Source organism: Prionailurus viverrinus, chromosome B2 (assembly GCF_022837055.1).
Source record: "Prionailurus viverrinus isolate Anna chromosome B2, UM_Priviv_1.0, whole genome shotgun sequence".
Lineage (NCBI taxonomy): Eukaryota > Metazoa > Chordata > Mammalia > Carnivora > Felidae > Prionailurus > Prionailurus viverrinus.
This window is the reverse complement of record NC_062565.1, coordinates 38,767,619-38,784,982: the sequence shown is the minus strand read 5'-3', so window position 1 is coordinate 38,784,982 and position 17,364 is coordinate 38,767,619. Positions and strand designations below refer to the sequence as shown.

Genomic DNA, 17,364 nt, shown 5'->3' with positions numbered 1-17,364 from the left:
TGTCCACTCAATCCCAGAACCCAGTAGCCAACATGTAGCTGAGGCCAGCCTGGGAAAGAAGATGATCCTGGCTGTTTTTCTGCCTCTTTGTGAGTGCTCTTTTTTCATCTCTGGAGACAGTGAGACAGAGAGAAACAAAGAGGGATGTCTTAGTTCTTGCCAATTAGGCCTATGGTCTGGCATGTGTGTGTGCGATGGGAGTGGGGCACCCTGTGGGTGACAGGAGGGCTCGGGACATGAAGTCAAATTAATGCCCATCATCCTCAAAGTCGCCAAGGTGGTGGGGGCAGGGGGCGAGTGGGCAGAGGCACATGAACCACAGACTGCGGTGTGCCAGCCCAGGGTGAAGGCAGGGCCACGGAGACTTTGCAACATGGACGAACGAGCTCATTTACTATTCACGAGGGAGAGCTACTTCTAGCTGGGGTGGGCTCCCAAGATGGGCTCCGACTCGTTCTCTGGCTGCGGGGCTGATGCTGTGGGTGGAAGTGCTGATCCAGATGTGGGAACTAACTTGCACTGCCTCGTAAAGGAGATAAGTGTTGGGAAATTGAACATCACAGGGAACTATTAAACACTTAACCTTGTAACATGGTAATTAGTTAGCGATGGTACCGAGTTAAGAGGCCTTTCAGTGTAGTAATTAGCCGCCTAAAAGGTTAAGATATAAACGAATGGCTTCGTGAACTTTATCCACTTGAGCTTTTTCATGAGCTAACCGAAGTGAATTCACTTGCCTGGGTCGGGAGGGTGTGTTCCCGGAGGGGGGCGGGGAGCTTCCGGGAACAGGTGGAGTGGAGTGTTGGGTGTATCCTAGAAAATAAGTGGAATTCGAGGCAAGAGGGTAAGGCAAGCTATTTTAGGTGGAACTAGTAAAGACAGATGCAGAGGCAAGACCTGGTCAAGGACCTACAAGGGTTGCTGGTGTATTAGTCAGCTGCTGCCACAGTAATGCTGCATGACAAAGAACCTCCAAATCTAGGCTGCTTACAGCCATTAACATTCATTTTCTTACTCCTGTGTCTGCAGGTTTGTTGGAGTTTGGCTGGTCTTGGCCAGCCTGGGCTGGGCTGGGCTGGGCTGCGCTGGGCTGTGGTTTAGATCCTCCCTACATACCTCATTCTGGAGCCCAGCTAGGGGTGGGAGCGGTTCAGAGTATGTTCTTCATTCTTTTCACGATGAGAGCAGAAATGCAGGAGGGCAAGCCCAACAGAAGAGCCACACGCCAAGCCGCTGGTGACACCACATGTACTAAATCCCATTGGCCGAAGCGAGTTACCTGGCCAAGCCCAAAGTCAAGGGGCAAGGCTTGTACTTCACCCACCATCAGGCCATGGCTAGACAGGGATGAAACAGGACTGACAACTCAATCCAGCACACATGGCCTGCCTCATGGAAGAGCCGTCTCTGGGCAGGTTCTCAAACCTGAGCGTGCATCTGAGTCACCCGGCACATTTGTAGGCACCCAGATGCACGACCCGACTGGGTTTCTGACTCAGCTGGTCTGGAACAGAGTCTGACAATCTGCTGTTGTAATACATTCTCCCAGGGTTGCCAATACTGTCGGCCTGGGGACCACACTTCAAGAAGATCCAGTCTAGAAAAATAATAGGAGGTTTGTTTACAGAGGATCAGAGAGGTCAGCCTGTGGGTGGCCTTGAATGCCACACAAAATAGCTCTATGTACTGAACCCTTACTACCTTCCAGTTACTGTCCTAAAAACATTCTGTGTGTTCTCTTCGTTGGTACATTAACCCTGTGAGGTGTGGTATTGCCATCTGACAGATGAGGACTCTGAAACATGGTGGGTGATGTGACTGATAAGTCCCCACAGCTTGGGGCGGGGTGGGGGGGGGGTGGAGATAGAACTTATGACCAGTGTTCTGTCCTGTCCTGAATGTCAGCCTTTCACCTGTTGACAGTGGGGAGCCAGATCAAGTTCTAAGAGAAGGAATGACCTGCGGTCGAGAAAAGTCTGGATTTGGAACTGGGTGGTCTAGGCACAAACCACACTTTGATGGTCGATAGCTAGATTTTCATTTATTCAATCAACAAAAATTTATTGAGTTTTGGGGTAGACTCTTTCAAGACCCTAGGGCTAGAACAAGATAGGCAAAGTCCTTACATTCTTATGAGAGAGGGGGACAAAACATTTTATATGTGCACTAGGAAGACAAATAATTAGTATGAGGGGACACAGACTGAAGGGCTACTGTTGTATATGGGTGGCCAGGGATGGCCCCTGTAAGGAGTGACATTGGAAGAGAGACCTCAATGGGAGGAGAAAAACAGTCCAGCAAGGGAAATAGCATGGGCAAAGGCCCTGGGGTAGGAACAACTGGCCTTGTTGGAGGAGCAGCAAGGATTCTAGTGCATCTGGAGGAAGAGTGACAGTAAATGAGATTAGAGGACTGGACAGGGCTGGGTCTTGGAGGGCCTCACAGACTGTGGTTAGGCCTTGGATTTTATGCTGAAAGAGATGGGAGCCACTGGGGTATTGAACGTGGGAGAGTGATGTGATTAAGAAAGAAGATCCAGGCTGCTAGGTGAAGAACAGACCTCAGGTGGTTAGGGGTGGAAGCAGGGAGACCAGTTACAAGATGGTTGCCGAGGTCTTTGCTATGTCTTGAGACCTTCTTGCTCCTTAAGGTTCACATCCAGAAAATGGGAGGAGCATCCCTTCTGTCTTTTGCCCTCAGGCTCTGTATGAGAGCGGAAGGAGATCAGGGTGTGGGCAAGGGAGTGAGTAAGGAAGACTCGGGCAGGGAAATCAGGTAGTGATTTTTCTGGCGGAATCCGTGGGCCTGCCTCTGCCTGGCTGGGGGACCAGCACAAGCCTGGAGTGGAGAGGGGTCCCGTCTCCCCCTGCAGAGCAGACATCTCACGCATCACTGTCCCAGCTCTGGGCTCAGCGTCCCATCCCCCACCCTCTCCTCCCCCAACCCTCTCACTCTGATAGGGAGTAATTATTTATGTTCTTGTTTAATTAGCTCATTAGGCATGTGCTGCAGTATTTCTGATAATAAATCTCCTCCTCTAGTGGCTCTTAAGTGCATTTTCACTGGTGCCTGGCCACGGCAACGGACGCTGCAGTTGCAGATGTGAGGGGAGCTGCTGGTTGGGGCTGGGTGACCCGCGTTCTGTCCCCTGGAGTGTGTGTGGACAGGTGGGGAGGCTGCCGAGGCCCTGGGCATGGAGACAGGATCTTGGAAGCTAAGGCGGTGGCAGCAGCCGGCACTGAACGCCAGAGAGATATTTTTACCACCCGTCAAAATGCCACCGTGTGTGAGCCAGTGCCAAGGGCTGCCTCCCAAGGCTGCTTTGCTCTCCTCCCCCAGCCTTTGATTGTCGCTCAAAGGAAGGTCTGAGTGAAACAGAGAGACTTTGAAAATTCCCGGGTTGGGTAGGCTGGTGCCCAGCAGTTCTTTCCCTCTGGCAGGGGCTGGAAGGAAGCTTCTGTCCTACAGCAAAAGTGAGTGGGTGGGAGTTGCCTTCCTAAGGCACAAGTGCCAGGATTTAGACCCAAACCCCACTCTCCCCCATTCTGTCTAGAGTCCCCTCCTTCACAGAAGATCAGAGGGCCTGAAATTCTACCATTAGAGATGCATTTCTTTGTACTTAGCACAGGCAAAAGCCTGGGTGATGCTGACATGGCTTCCTCCGGGACTGGTCAACAAAGGATACGGGCATGATGGAGGGCACAGTGGAGGTCCCAGCAGGAGGAGGAAGCAGGGGGTCAGGGTGGGGTCGTAAGGCAACCTCAGAGCCCAGTTCCGCTGCGTGGACATATTGCCCAGGACTCAAAAATGCCCAGAGAGAGGGAAGGGAAGCCAAGGTCTTGTGATGGGTCCAGCTATTTATCTGTCACAATTCTCTTGGACTCTGTTCTTCTATCTTTAAATGAGCTTTGTTCTTGTTACCCTGACAGATTGAAAAAGGTTCGGAGTTAGAAAGGGATAGTTCAAGGTCATCCAGACCAGGCCTCGCCTTTCTTCGTGAATCCTCATGATGCCCACCCCTTCTCCCACCCATCACCCCCGCCTCCCACCACACCCTTAGGATGTTACCTGGCCCCATAGGGGAAGAACTTCCACATAAGAGAAACTATCCCCTCCTTTTTTTCCCCAGGAGCCCGACTACTGTTGGGAGCTCTAGCTAAAAATGTTCCTGTGACAGGCCCCCCAAATTCATCTGCCTCCACCTCCTGCCCTTACCTTCTGCCTTCACCCACATCAGGAATAATATGAATTCTTGTTTCAAAATATGTCCATGTGATGTTTGCAGATAATTCTCAGGGCTTGCCTGCCTAATGCCATTTTTTTTTTCAGATTCAACATCTTTTTTTTCCTGCCTTCTTCCGTTCTTGCGTTTCACCCTTAGACATTGAAGAAGTGTTTAGTTTATGCTTCTAATGTCAGGTCTGGGCCACTCACAGGACCCCCCTGCCCTCCTGAAATTCACATTTCCGAGGGAGGCAGACATTAAAGCACTTGGTACTTGAGGAGTAACTGATTCAGTTATTACAGTTGGGATAAGTGCTGTGCAAGCACATGTGAGAGAGTGTCCTGGGAAGGTCAGGGAAGTCTTCCTGGAGGAGGTGATTCAGAAGATCAAATAGGAGCGCGGTCAATGAAGAGACACAGGAGGCGATTTAGGTCAAGGGCCGCCATGCTTGTCCCTGGAACAGGAAGGGACCTGGGGTGTATTCTGTACTGCGTCTCCTGCTCCCCTGCCTTGGAAGCGTGCCAGGTTGTGCCCTCCCTCTGCGTGTGTGGGGTCCAGTGGGCAGTGTGCTGGATGTGGCCTGGCCAGAGCAAAGTAGGCTGAGGCAGCCCCTCCTGGGTTGGGGGTACCCCTCATCTGAAGGCGGCCTCGGCCCTTTCTGCTCCTATGGTCCAAGTCCCACCCAGACTGGAGGCCCCTAACCTAGCTGCCCGTCTCACGTTGTTCTGAGACCACCACAGCCCCTCCTCCGTACGAAGCTCTTTCCAAGACAGAATGACCCAGGGCTGTGTGGCAGCTTTGTGGGCACAACCAAGCATCCTGGGGTCCCAGGGCCTCTAGCTCAAACCTTCCTGATTCCTGATCTTCCATAAAATATATGTATTTTTTAATTTACTTGTCTCATTTTATGCGCTTTTGTGTGGCAACTCATCTTATATGTTGGTTGGAAGTAAGTGGATTATAAATCACAAAACCAATGGATGGAAATTAGGTCAAAAGTGCCAAGTAAGTACAAGTGGTTTTTTTTTCCTCCAGTAATGATGATGACAATAAGAGCCAATCTTTCTTTTTTTAAATTTTTGAGAGAGAGAGAGAGAGAGAGAGAGAGAGAGAGCATGAGTATGGGAGGGGCAGAGAGAGGGAGACACAGAATCCGAAGCAGGCTCCAGGCTCCGAGCTGTCAGCACAGAGCTCAATGTGGGGCTTGAACTCATGGACTTTGAGATCATGATCTGAGCTGAAGTCAGATAGATGCTTAACCGACTGAGCCACCCAGGGGCCCCAAGAGCCAACCTTTCTGAGAAAGTACTATGTGCTAGTTATGATTCTAGTGGCTACCATGTATTAGCTTATTTAATGTTTCCAATACATCGATGACCAAGGTACTGTTATTATCTTATTTGTTTGTTTGTTTTTTCTTTTACAGATGAGAAAACTCAGGTGCCGAGAGGTTAAGTAGCTTTCCTGAGGTGTTCTGCCTGGGATTTGAACCCAGGCAGGCTGGCTCCAGGGTCTGGACCTCAATGCCTTAAAAATCTGCAGCTAGCTTGTGAGCGCTTGCTGTATGCTCCCCACTGTGCCAGGCATGTACGTCATGACCCGAGAGGCAGCCCTTACTAATATGCTCACTTCACAGGGTAGGAATCTCCAGGGTCAGAGAGGGTAGGCAAGCTGTGTGAGGTCTCCCATCTTGGAAGTGGCAGAGCCAGAATCCAAACCCAGGCCTGCCATCCTCCAGAGAGTTCCTGACCACTCTTCTTCCTCCCCAGACATGACTTAGGGTGGAGAGGGGTGACATGGATGTCTTGGAGTTATAGGTAGTATGTTCAAAATTAGGGCATCTTGCTGGCTCAGTGGGTAGAGCATGTGACTCTTGGTCTCAGGGTCATGAGTTCAAGCCCCATGCTGGGGCTTTAAAGCTTGCTTTAAAGCTTGCTTTCTTCTTTCTTCCTTTCTTTCCTTCTTCTTTCTTTCTTCTTTCTTTCTTTCTTTCTTTCTTTCTTATTTCTTTCTTTCTTTCTTTCTTTCTTTCTTTCCTTCTTCTTTCTTTCTTCTTTCTTTCTTTCTTTCTATCTTTCTTTCTTTCTTTCTTTCTTTCCTTCTTCTTTCTTTCTTCTTTCTTTCTTTCTTTCCAGCTTACCATAAATAAATAAATAAATAAATAGAAAAACAGAGACCAGTGACCGCATTTCCCTTCTAGATCGCCCCCTTCCCAGCCACCTACTCTATTAACAAACCCAGAACCATCAGCCCGCTCTCCCTCAGAACCACCACGAGGAGAAAGGGGAAGTGTGAGCCAGGCCAACACATCCCAGCCACCCAAACATGGGAAAGCAAGCGGGTGCCTTAGGGAGGGGTCTCAGCTGGGCAGGTGGCAGAACTTCCAGGCAGTACTGGTGACGTCTCACAAACAAAACCATAGCTTCTGTGAAAGCAGAAGGAGGCCCGTGCTGCAGAAAGGGCCTGGAGGATTCCGTGTGAGGCCTGAGAGCTGAGGCGTGTGTGCCTTCCGCCTCTTCTCCACACTGCAGAAAGTGATGGCCGGGCCCTGGGGCATTTTAATTTATGGCTTGCCATTTGAACCATGGCCGATCGGCCTCCCCATGGCTGCCTCCTCCCAGGACTGAAATGAAACGCGGGTCACGGGTTCAACCCTAGTGATGGGGTGTACTCAGGAGAGAGGGAGGAGATTTATGGCTTGGTCTCTACCCTTAATGAGCCATCATCCCCCAGAGCCACGGTGGCCACTGCCTTCCCGGCCGGGTGAAGCCCAGAACCAGTGCCAAGGGGCAGGCAGGGGTGCGGGGCTGGAGGATGGTGCCATGAATCTCTGACAGCCACGGGGCTCCCTGGCTCACGGACATCCGGTGGAGGGAGCAGCCAGTGGATCACAGTTGGGCTATTGACCTTGAGTCTTAAGCAAAGTGAAGAATAAAAGGTCATATTTATTCCGTCAGAGCCACAGGAGCCATAAAATATCCGAATGTGAATCAAGACAGCGATAAATCACTCATCGTTCTTGGGAATTTGGCTGATCTGTCTTCTGGCCTCGTCACCCACTGGGCAAGCTGGGGAGAAGTGTGTTCAGAAACGGGGGACTCCAGGGATCCCAAACAGTGCTCTCTCTGGAATGCAGAAGTGCCAAGAATCACTGAGACTCATGGGTTCCTAGAATGTAAGATGTCCCTCACTGCAAATACGACCTTCTTAAGAGGTCTTCCTGACCACCTCCCCACAGAGACAGAGTGTGAGTGGGGGAGTGACACAGAGGGGGAGACACAGAATCCGAAGCACGCTCCAGGTGCTACACTGTCAGCACGGAGTCTGACGCAGGGCTTGAACTCACGAACTGTGAGATCATGACCTGAGCCGATGCTGGACGCTTAACTGAATGAGCCTCCCAGGCGTCCTTTACTTTCTTTTAACCCAATAGGCTTTTCCTTTTTGCCGTAGCATGGTCCACTTTATAACATATTCATTTGCCAATTATGCTTATTATTTATTTTCTGCCCTCACGCTGCCCAGAATGTCAACTCCTCGAGGCAGGGACTTGTATCCCCAGTGCTGTATCCCCATTGCCTCCAGCAGCGCTGGCATATAACAGGTGCTCCGCAGACATTTCTTGGATGAATGGACCAGCCTGAAAAGACTGATCTAACCATAACCCTTCTCTGTGCCCAGGAAGACCAGAGTCCCATCCGGGAACACAGGACTTGCCCCGGGTCATACAGCCGTTAGGGGTTGCAGGACTAGAAAAAGAATCTAGGCATCCAACTCCTGGACCAGAGATGGGGTTCCGCGTGGTCTGAACTGCACTCACACCCATAAGAGGACGTGCTTGCCCGCCACATTCTGCTAACTACCTATAAGATCGGGAGCTGGCAGTCCAGGGTGGGCAGGCTGGGGCTTCCTTGCTTCCTGTCTTGATTTTTTAAAAAAGCAGGAAGTGGGGGGGGGGGGCGGGGGAGGGCTCAGTCAGTTGAGCATCTGATTCCCGCTCAGGTCATGATCTCGCGGTTGGTTAGTTTGAGCCCTGAATGGGGCTCTGTGCTGACAGTGTAGAGCCTGCTTGGGATTCTCTCTCTTTCTCTCTCTCTGCCCCTCCCCCACTTGTGCATGCATGTGCTCTCTCTCTCTCTCTCTCTCTCTCAGATAAATAAATAAACTCAAAAAAAGGTGATGAATATACTGATAACTGACTTCCTAACCCAGAGGGGGTCCGATAATATGGGTTCCATGGGTGTGGGAGGTCAGGGAACTCTTACAAGGTGGCTGGGCGTACAGCAAGAGGTGTTTAGGGAGTACCTTCGCCTGGTGGCCGCCACCGTGCGGGCTCCTTCACCTGGATCGCTCGTTGCATTCTGACTCCGCGCCGTGAAGGAGTATAATAATAATAGCCAACATGCACTGAACTATGCGCCAAGTCCTGTTCTCAGTGCTTTTAGGTATTCATTCATTTAATCTGCCCGACAGCCCTATGAAGTGGAGAGCTTTCTATTATCGTCCCTACGTTACAAATGAGAAACCGGAGGCAAATATGCCAGGATATAAATGCTTCCATTCTGGGTGCTTGGGAGGCATCAGTGAACAAAACAACACAAGATCCTTGTCCTCCTGGGGGAAGCGGGCAACCAACACAAGTACACAAGTTCATTATATAGGTAGGGGGAGGCAACGCGTGCTGTGCAGGCAGAGCAGAGCAGGGTAAGGGGCTGGCGGCAGTGACCGAGTTGCAGTCTTAGGGCAGCCGGAGCAGGCCTCCCTGGCAGAGGCTTGAAGGAGGTGAGCCAAGTGGAGGTCTGCAGGAAGTGAGTTCCAGGCAGAGGGAACAACCTGGGCCAGACCCCGAGGCCAGAGCACCTCTGAGGAGCAGTGAGGGGCCTGGGTGGCTGCAGTGGGGGAGTGAGGGGCAGAGTCCAGGAGATGGGGCAGGAAGGGAGCGGGGTCAGATGACAGGAACCTTACAGGCCCCCTCAAGGACACCGTCTCAAATGCTCTGACTCATTCAAAGGGCCGCCTCACTTCAAAGCTCACAGGTGGGGCGCCTGCGTGGTTCAGTTAGTTAAGACTCTGACTTCGACTCAGGTCACGATCTCACAGCTCATGAGTTCGAGCCCCACATCGGGCTCTGTGCTGACAGCTCAGAGCCTGGAGCCTGCTTCGCATTCTGTGTCTCCCTCTCTCTCTTCCCCTCTCCTCTCTCTCTTTCTCATAAATAAATAAATAAATAAATGCTCACATGTGCTCACAGGCTCAAGCCAGCACCCTCCTCTCCTCTCTGTTCACACACTGAGGGTGCTTCCACACTGGCCAGTGGACACACACTCACACACACACTGGCCAACAGACACACACTTACACGGCTACCCCTCCCCCCAGAGCTCCCCGGAGCTTCATTTTCCATCCTACCTGTATGTGTGGAAGAAGGACGGGAGGGGTCCTCATCAGCCTTGCCCCATCAGCAGCCCAGCCTGGCCTCTCCACAGCTGGACCAGGTGAGGGAGGAAGGCAAGCCAGTTCCTGGGCCTTCAGACCCATACACCCCAACAAACAGTGCTGGAGAGACTCCCAGAAAATTACAGATGAAAGTCTGTGATGTACTCACACCCGATTGACTCACGTGATTACTCCCATATGAGATCGCAGACCCACATGGCCATCCTGCAGGGACACCAAAGTGCATTTAGTGGCTCTGTTCTGTGCTCATTGTTGGCACAGGAGCTGCTGTCCCAGGCCCGGGGAGGGGTGGGGACGGAGAAGGTAATAATACTGCTGCTTTTAGGGGCACCTGGGTGGCTCAGTTGGTTGGGCATCCGACTCTTGATTTTGGCTCAGGTCACGATCTCACGATGGGTGGGATTGAGGCCTGCCTCAGGCTCTGCACTGATTGTGCAGAGCCTGCTTGGAATTCTCTCTCTCCCTCTCTCTGCCCCTCCTCCACTCGCTCGTGCTCTCTCTCTCTCTCTTTCTCAAAATAAATAAACTTAAAAAAATAAATACTGCTGCTTTTAGGTAATCCCAGTTAGAACCAGGACGGGGCACCTCTAGACAGGCTGGCGTCACCTGAGAGCTTCTGGCTAATGAATAAATTCCACAGTAAGGTTCATCTTCTCAGCGCCGAGACCCTGGCCCCCAAGATGACCTACCGGTGCCCCCAGACAGTTCACCTTCTGCCACTACAAGAGCTCCTGCCTGGAGATGGGTTAGGTGGTGTTAGTGTTCTCTATGAAAAAGATGTTGCTGCTGCAAAGATGAGTAGACAGACAGACAGGGAGAGATGATAGACATGATAAAGTAGGTAAGTGTTCACTATATTTATACATGATGTAGTGAGTACATATTGCATGCCAGTGTTTTGCACATACTATTTCTAATCCTTATGTGGCTCTGCAAATTAGATTTGCAAACTGCCTTTATGAGCAAGAAGCCTGAAGTTCTGGGAAGTGAAGTAACAGGGGTAAAGATTAGGCGGCCGGTACGTCGGGAGTCAGAAGTCAAGCTCACGGCCCGGGGTCGCTCCTGTGCCAAATCCTCTGTGCGCTCATGGTTGGGAATGCGGTGCCCAAGCTCCCGCCCCTCTTTGCTGGCCGTACCCCACCCGCCCTCCTCCTGCTCCGCCTGGCTCCGGTCACCCTCTTCTGGTGATATTCTTGTAGAGTTCTAGAATGCCAGAATTGGACATTGAAGCACAGAGAAGAAAAGTGCCTTTCCCAAGGCCCCACAGCAAGTCCATGGCAAAGCCAGGGTTAGAGCCTTGTCCACGCAGTCTGGACCTGAGGCTATTTGATGGCGGGGGACAGCTCTGTTCCCCCACCCCGCCTCCCACTCGGCTGCGCAGAGTAGCCTCCGCACTGCATCAAGATCTGACTCCAGAGGTCATTCTCTCCCTACCCCTGTTTAATTCCTTCCCGGCCAGCCTGCTTGTGAGAGGCAGAGGTGTCCGGGGGAGGATCAGCAGAAACACAGCCGGGAGAAGTGCTGAGCGGGCTCCCTCCGCCCACCGGCTGGAAAGGACATCTCTCTGCAGGACGAGGCCGCAGCAGAATGATGCCTGGCCAGCCAGGTGTCTGGCACGCCACTTGGTCGTGGGGTCCGGCTTCCAGGCACGCAGCTCAGAGCAGCCCTTAAGGAAGCACCAGAGAGTCTCCAGATCACTGATTCGTGCACCGGTGCTGAGTGTCCCTGTTATAAAAAACACCACCTCATATCCGTGACCACCTTACCACTTAACATGCTGCGTCCGAGGAGACACGTCTTCCTAGGTTTTCCCAACAGTCCAGTTGCAGTAGTATCGTTCCCATGTGACAGACAAGAAAGCGGAGATTCTCAGGAGCGAGACCTCCTTGTCCCCGATGGCTCAGCTAGCCGACGGCGAGGCCAGAAATGGAACCTGATCTTCAGACGGCAAATCCGAGCATTTTTATTACACACACGTGTTCCAAGCACTGTACCCGGTACTGAGCAAATATTGTATTTAATTTTCACAAAGATACCGTACGATCGCTATTATTAACCGATTTTGCAAGCAAGAAAACCGAGTGGGGTTCAGAGATGTGCTGTGAAGAGGCGTACGTACATTGCATGGTCAGTGAGCTTTCTTCCACATAGCACAGATTCGACCTCGGGATTGATACAGTTCCCTTCCTCGGGGAGCTTCTCATTTGACACAGAGAGGGGATTATTACTGGGGGAAAGGCAGGACCCCAAAACTCACCCATGAAATAACTGAGGGTTTCACATCATCTTGATTTCTTCTATCAAGGGTCAGCGCTGACTTCAGCACTGTCATCGAAACAAAACCTCGTGTTTACTGTTCAGGCATCCTGCCCAGCACCGAACACGCTTTACCTCATTTAACCCTGACAATATTCCTACCAAGCAGGTACTCACATTCCTATTTAACCCAGGCAGAGGGGGTCACACAGTCTGCCTAGAGTCACACAGCGAATCAGTGGCAGAGCGGGACTTGAACCCACGCCCAACTGACCCCACAGCAGATACTGTGGACCACTGTGTGTTTCCTTCCGCAACCCCTTTCACACATCTGGTTGAGGCCAGGTTCTGTTCTGGAACTTCCCTGTTCTTCCACCATTAGGACGGATACAGAAGTGCCAACAGATGGCCCCAGGCCCCTCTCCCCAAAATGCCGCCCACCATCCCTGATCTGTCAGGGCAACCAAGCCCGTGGACACTGGAGCCAAGACAGCCCTGCAGACGGTGACTGTCCCCCTGAGTGTGTGTCAGCCATACTGATATGGCAACTATATTTCCAACAACCTCTCTCCCTCCTACCCTCCTGGCAGAATTTGCTTTGTGATGGCATTTTGCGGGGGGAAGGGGGGGCACTGATTTTATTGTGCCAAAATATGCGTAACGTGAAATTGACTATTTTAGCCATTTTCAGTGTGCAGTTCGGTGGCACGAAATGCATCCACACTTGTGCTGCCGCCGCCCATCCCCCAACTTTCCGTATTCCGGACCGTAACTCCGAGTCCATCAAACACCAGCTCCCCTTTCCCTTCCCCCCAGCCACCCTTCTACTTCTTGTCTCCCCCCATTCTCAGAACTTCGTATAAGTGGAATTGTGCCATTTTGGTCCTTTTGTATCTGGCTTATTGCCCTGAGCGGAATGTCCTCAAGGTTCACTTACGGTGTAGCGTGGGGCAGAATTTCAGAAAGGTATGGAATGCGTCATGAATTTTTGCATCATCCTTGTGCAAGGGCTTCACTAATCTGTGTATCATTCCAACTTTAGTATACATGCAGCTGAACCAAGTACTGTGATAACATTTTTTAAATGTTTATTTATTTTTGAGAGAGGGAGAGAGCGTGAGCAGGGGAAGGGCAGAGACAGAGAGGGAGACACAGAATCTGAAGCAGACTCCAGGTTCTGAGCTGTCAGCACAGAGCCCAACGCAGGGCTTGAACCCACAAACCAGGAGATCATGACCTGAGCTGAAGTCAGACGCTTAACCAACTGAGCCAGCCACCCAGGTGCCCCGCTGTGATAACATTTTTAAGAAGGCTGGTGCCACAGGTGACTTTGCCGCTGGGTGGTGCCACCGTGAAATTATGGATCTGCCAATGCGGGGAACTGATCAGGGACATCACTGGGTGGCAATGACCTGGGTCTGCCAGTTAGCTTTTCCAGTGCATTTTGGACGCAGCTGGTGGGGAATCTTCGGTTTGAACACTCCTGTGTTTACAGTGAGGTGTAATTGGTCTGACACCTTCTGCGTTTTTTCTGTAAGTGATGAATTGTTAGTGAGCAAGCTTTCTCAGCTCCTCAAGGAGATGAAAGGCAACTATCATCGTCATCTTCACGGGGGTAACCAGCCGCCCTGGGAGGGGGCGGCCATGCTTATCTCCACTGCATTTCATTTTTCATACCCACACAGGAGGTTGTCCTGCTATCCTCATTTCACACATGAGCAAAGAGGTTCGGAAGGAGAAAGTGATCCGGAGTCCCACGGTCGGGGGCAGAACCGGCCCTCAAAGAGAGATTTCTGTCTGATTCCGAAACCCACGCTTTTTCCTCTGAGACATGCCAACCCAGTCCTTGGGGGCTGGGAGCGAAGGACAAGTAAATACAGGGAGAAGTTCCCCATCCACAGAGACCTGGATCAAGAGAGACGGAGAGAAATTAAAGACCCAGAGAGAGAGGCCTGACACGGGCGGGAGAGCTTGCTGGGTCAGCTGCGGTGGTACAAACAAGTCTGCAATGGTAGAAACGCTGCTTCCAGGGAACAGAATGGAACAACATGGCTTAATAGCAGCCTGGGGGAAATCACAGAGCGTTTCCATTGACCGTGCGGAGCCACGGATGGGATGCAGCTTCCAGAAACTCTGATGCAATCTTGAGTGGGAATGGGAAGAGGCTCAAGAGAAGTAGGATGTCCCATTGGGGGAAGGTGGGGTCTGACTCCGTTCTCTGTGCTCAGACCGCCCCCAGAGAGAAGGGCCAAACCCACCCTGGCATGCTACTGAAGGGGAGCAGCTGGGTTGTACGTGGAACCCGGGGCCCTGAGGAAATTGGAAGGAATGGGAATGTTAATTCTGCAGAGGCAAAAAGCTCAGCGTGGGATGGGAGAGCAAAGCCCAGTTTGAGGAGCACTGATGTGTCCACACAAAATAAATAAATAACGCCTTGTTCTGGGTGTTCCCAGGGGGGGTGGCTTGGGGCCCATAGGAAGAAGGCCCAACGTGGGCCAGGACTCTCCTCCACTCAGGGTTGTGAGAAGCTGGAGGGGCTGCCTGGCCTGCCCCTGCGGAGTGGCGAGCACAGTGCTGATAGCCAGAACAGTCTGTTGCAGAGGGACCCATGCCCCTCTCCAGCAGCGCTCCTGAGGTCTGTGTGTGGAGATGGCAGGGGAGGCTGGAAAGACCAAGCTGGGCCAGCGGCCACCATCAGGTCTCAGATGGCTGCCTCTGAGCTGGGCTGCATGCTGCCTAGCTGGCCGGAACTTGATCTCTCCGTCCCCACTGAGACCAGATGACTCCTCAGGTACCAACTAGCATATGCTGAGTGCTCGCTATGGACCCGGCACTGGTCAGAGCACAGGTGCTGACTCTTTAGTCCTCATAGCAACCCTGTTGAACTGTAAACCTCCCTCTTTACGGAGAGGTTGAGTGGCTTGCCCAAGGTCACACAGTCGGTAAGTGATGGTGCTTGGCTTTGAACCCTGATGACCCAGTATCAGCACGTTAACCCCTCCAAGAGGAAGAGCTCCATGGAGCGGGGCCAGCCTCCCCCAGTGACACTGTAGTCTCAGCCAAACCCGGGGCCTGGCGATTTCCCATACCCTGACAGGCAGCCAGATCTGCCACACTTCCTGAGTCAGAGAGCAAAGGAAGGGCCTCCCCCGGGTCAGACCCTCACCTGTCACCAGGTAAGCCCTTCCTCTGGGGAGGGGAGCAAAGAGGCAGCCTGCTGGAGCTTGGCTCACTTTGGCCTGATTTCCGGCCATCTCTGCAATCACTCAGCCAGGGTTTAACTAACACTTGTCACCACCTGTCTTCTGGAAAACACTCTTGGAGTCACGTGGTGGGTGGGGGCACATGTCCTGCAGTGAGTGTTGCAGGCACGATGCCTCCCTGCCAACCCAGCCAGGACCCAGGCACAGCCCAGGTCTTCAGCTTCCTAGCTTGTGTGAGGTTTGTTAGGCACAAATCCCCGAGGCCTGCATTTCCACCGTCAGAGATACGTTTCTTTTGGTTCAGCATCACCAACTCCTTTATGTAACAATCCCTCAAGAGGAGCTTACTCTGTGCCAGACACCGACCTAGGTTCTTTGTGAATCATGACTCGTTAAACCTTATAGCAACCCTATAAAGCAGAGCTTATAAATGCCCCATTTTACAGAAATGGGGTATTTTTAGGAAACTAAGGCACAGACAGTTTAAGAAATTGCCCACGGTAAGTTATTACAGCTGGGAAACGGCCGAGCCAGCATTTGAACCCAGCAGGCTGGCTCCAGGGTCTGCTCATCACCACTGCCCTCGGCTGCCTCTGAAGCTTCTCTTTCTTTCTAATGGTAGGTATTCCTGGGAGGGGTGACATCTATCGTCGGGATTGGATTTATCAGGGATTTTTCTTAATAGAGACTTATGCAACAGAACTGTAACTGTAACTGTAACCGGAAAGTGGAAAAACAGGAACAACGATGTAGAAACAGAGGACGGGGGGGGGGGGGCTCAAACTTCAGTTTGGCGAGGCAAAGAGAGCACTCTGGGAGCACACGAGCTTGAGCCCAGCCCAGGGAAACCCCAGAAGGATCCCAGTAAACCCTGAGGTCAAAGGAGTCAAGAAAAGCTGGAAAAACCAGAAAGAAGGGATGAAGCTTTCCAAAGTCACCGAGAGAGCTTGTGGGGAGAAAGAGAAACACAGGCATTCTATTGAAACCTTTAGGAGTGGCCTCTGAACCAGACAGCGTTCCCTGGGCTGGCCCCATCCATTTGGGGTACCAGGGCTCATGCAGGAAAGCACCTGTCTCCTGCTGGAGCACGTAACAAAGCTGTCCAGCATGCTCTGGAAGAGCAGCATCCTACTGCCCTGTCTGGTGTGGCAGCCTCTAGCCACATGTGACTAGCGTGACTGGGGACCTGAATTTTTTTGTCTGATTCCATTTTAACTAATTTGAAGTTACATTTAAATAGCCACATGTAGCTACTCTTTGGTGGTGCAAATATAGAACATGCATTTCCTTCACCTGCCCAACAAATGTTTTTAAGGGCTGACTTTGTGCCAAGTGTTGTTCTAAAGGCTGGGGAAATATCAGTGAACAAAAGAGGCAGAAAAAAAAAAAAAAACCCTGGTTTCCAGAAGGAGAGCTGAGATTCTACTGGAAGGAGAGAAAAGATAATTAAGAGAAAGCGTAGGAAGGGGCGCCTGGGTGACTCAGCTGGTTAGGTATATGACTCTTGATTTTGGCTCAGGTCATGATTTCATGGTTTGTGAGTTCGAGCCCCACGTTGGGCTCTGCACTGACAGTGTGGAGCCTGCTTGGGATTCTCTGTCTCTCTCTCTCTGTCTCTCTCTCTCTGCCCCTCCCCCACTGATGCGTGCTTTCTCTGTCTCTCAAAATAAATGAACATTAAAAAATAGTAAGCATAGTAAGTAAGCCAGTGACAACATCTTTCTCTCAGGCAATAAAAGTGGACTGGGGTAAAAATGGAGCAGAGTAAGGGGCATGGGGGACCCAAGATAGAGGTGAGGGAGAGCCTGTGGTGTTAAATGGGTGATCAGAGAAGGTAACATTGGAGCAGAATTGAAGGAGGTGAGGTAGTGGGCATATGGACACCTGGCGGAAGAGCACTGAGGCAAGGTCAATGGCCAGTGCAAAGGCCCTGAGGCAGGAGCACCTTTGGCAGGTTTGAGGAATAGCAGGGAGGCCAGGCCCTGGTGCAGAGTGATCAGGGTGAGTAGGAAGAGAGGAAATAAGAGAGGAGACGTGCAGATCACATGGGACCTGTGGGCCACGCCAGGACTTTGACACATGAGACAGGCCTCACTGGGGGCATTGAGCAGAAGAAGGACTTGATCTGACTGGCTTGTAACAAGATCCTCTGGCTGCTGTCTCAGAAGATGCAGGGGGAGGAGAGCCAGAGAGTTCACCCAGAGGCCAAATAAACAAGGGCTT

General features: G+C 51.7%; 1 protein-coding gene and 1 non-coding gene across 2 annotated transcripts in view; one reads left to right on the top strand and one right to left on the bottom strand.

Annotated features, from left to right (window-relative positions):
* Nucleotides 1–17,364, top strand: part of LRFN2 (leucine rich repeat and fibronectin type III domain containing 2) — a 40,225-nt gene that overhangs the window by 12,539 nt on the left and 10,322 nt on the right. The gene's annotated exons all lie outside the window — the stretch shown is intronic.
* On the bottom strand, nt 12,901–13,004 carry LOC125166910 (U6 spliceosomal RNA). Its single transcript, XR_007152611.1, has one exon. It is a non-coding gene; the product is annotated as a U6 spliceosomal RNA (small nuclear RNA).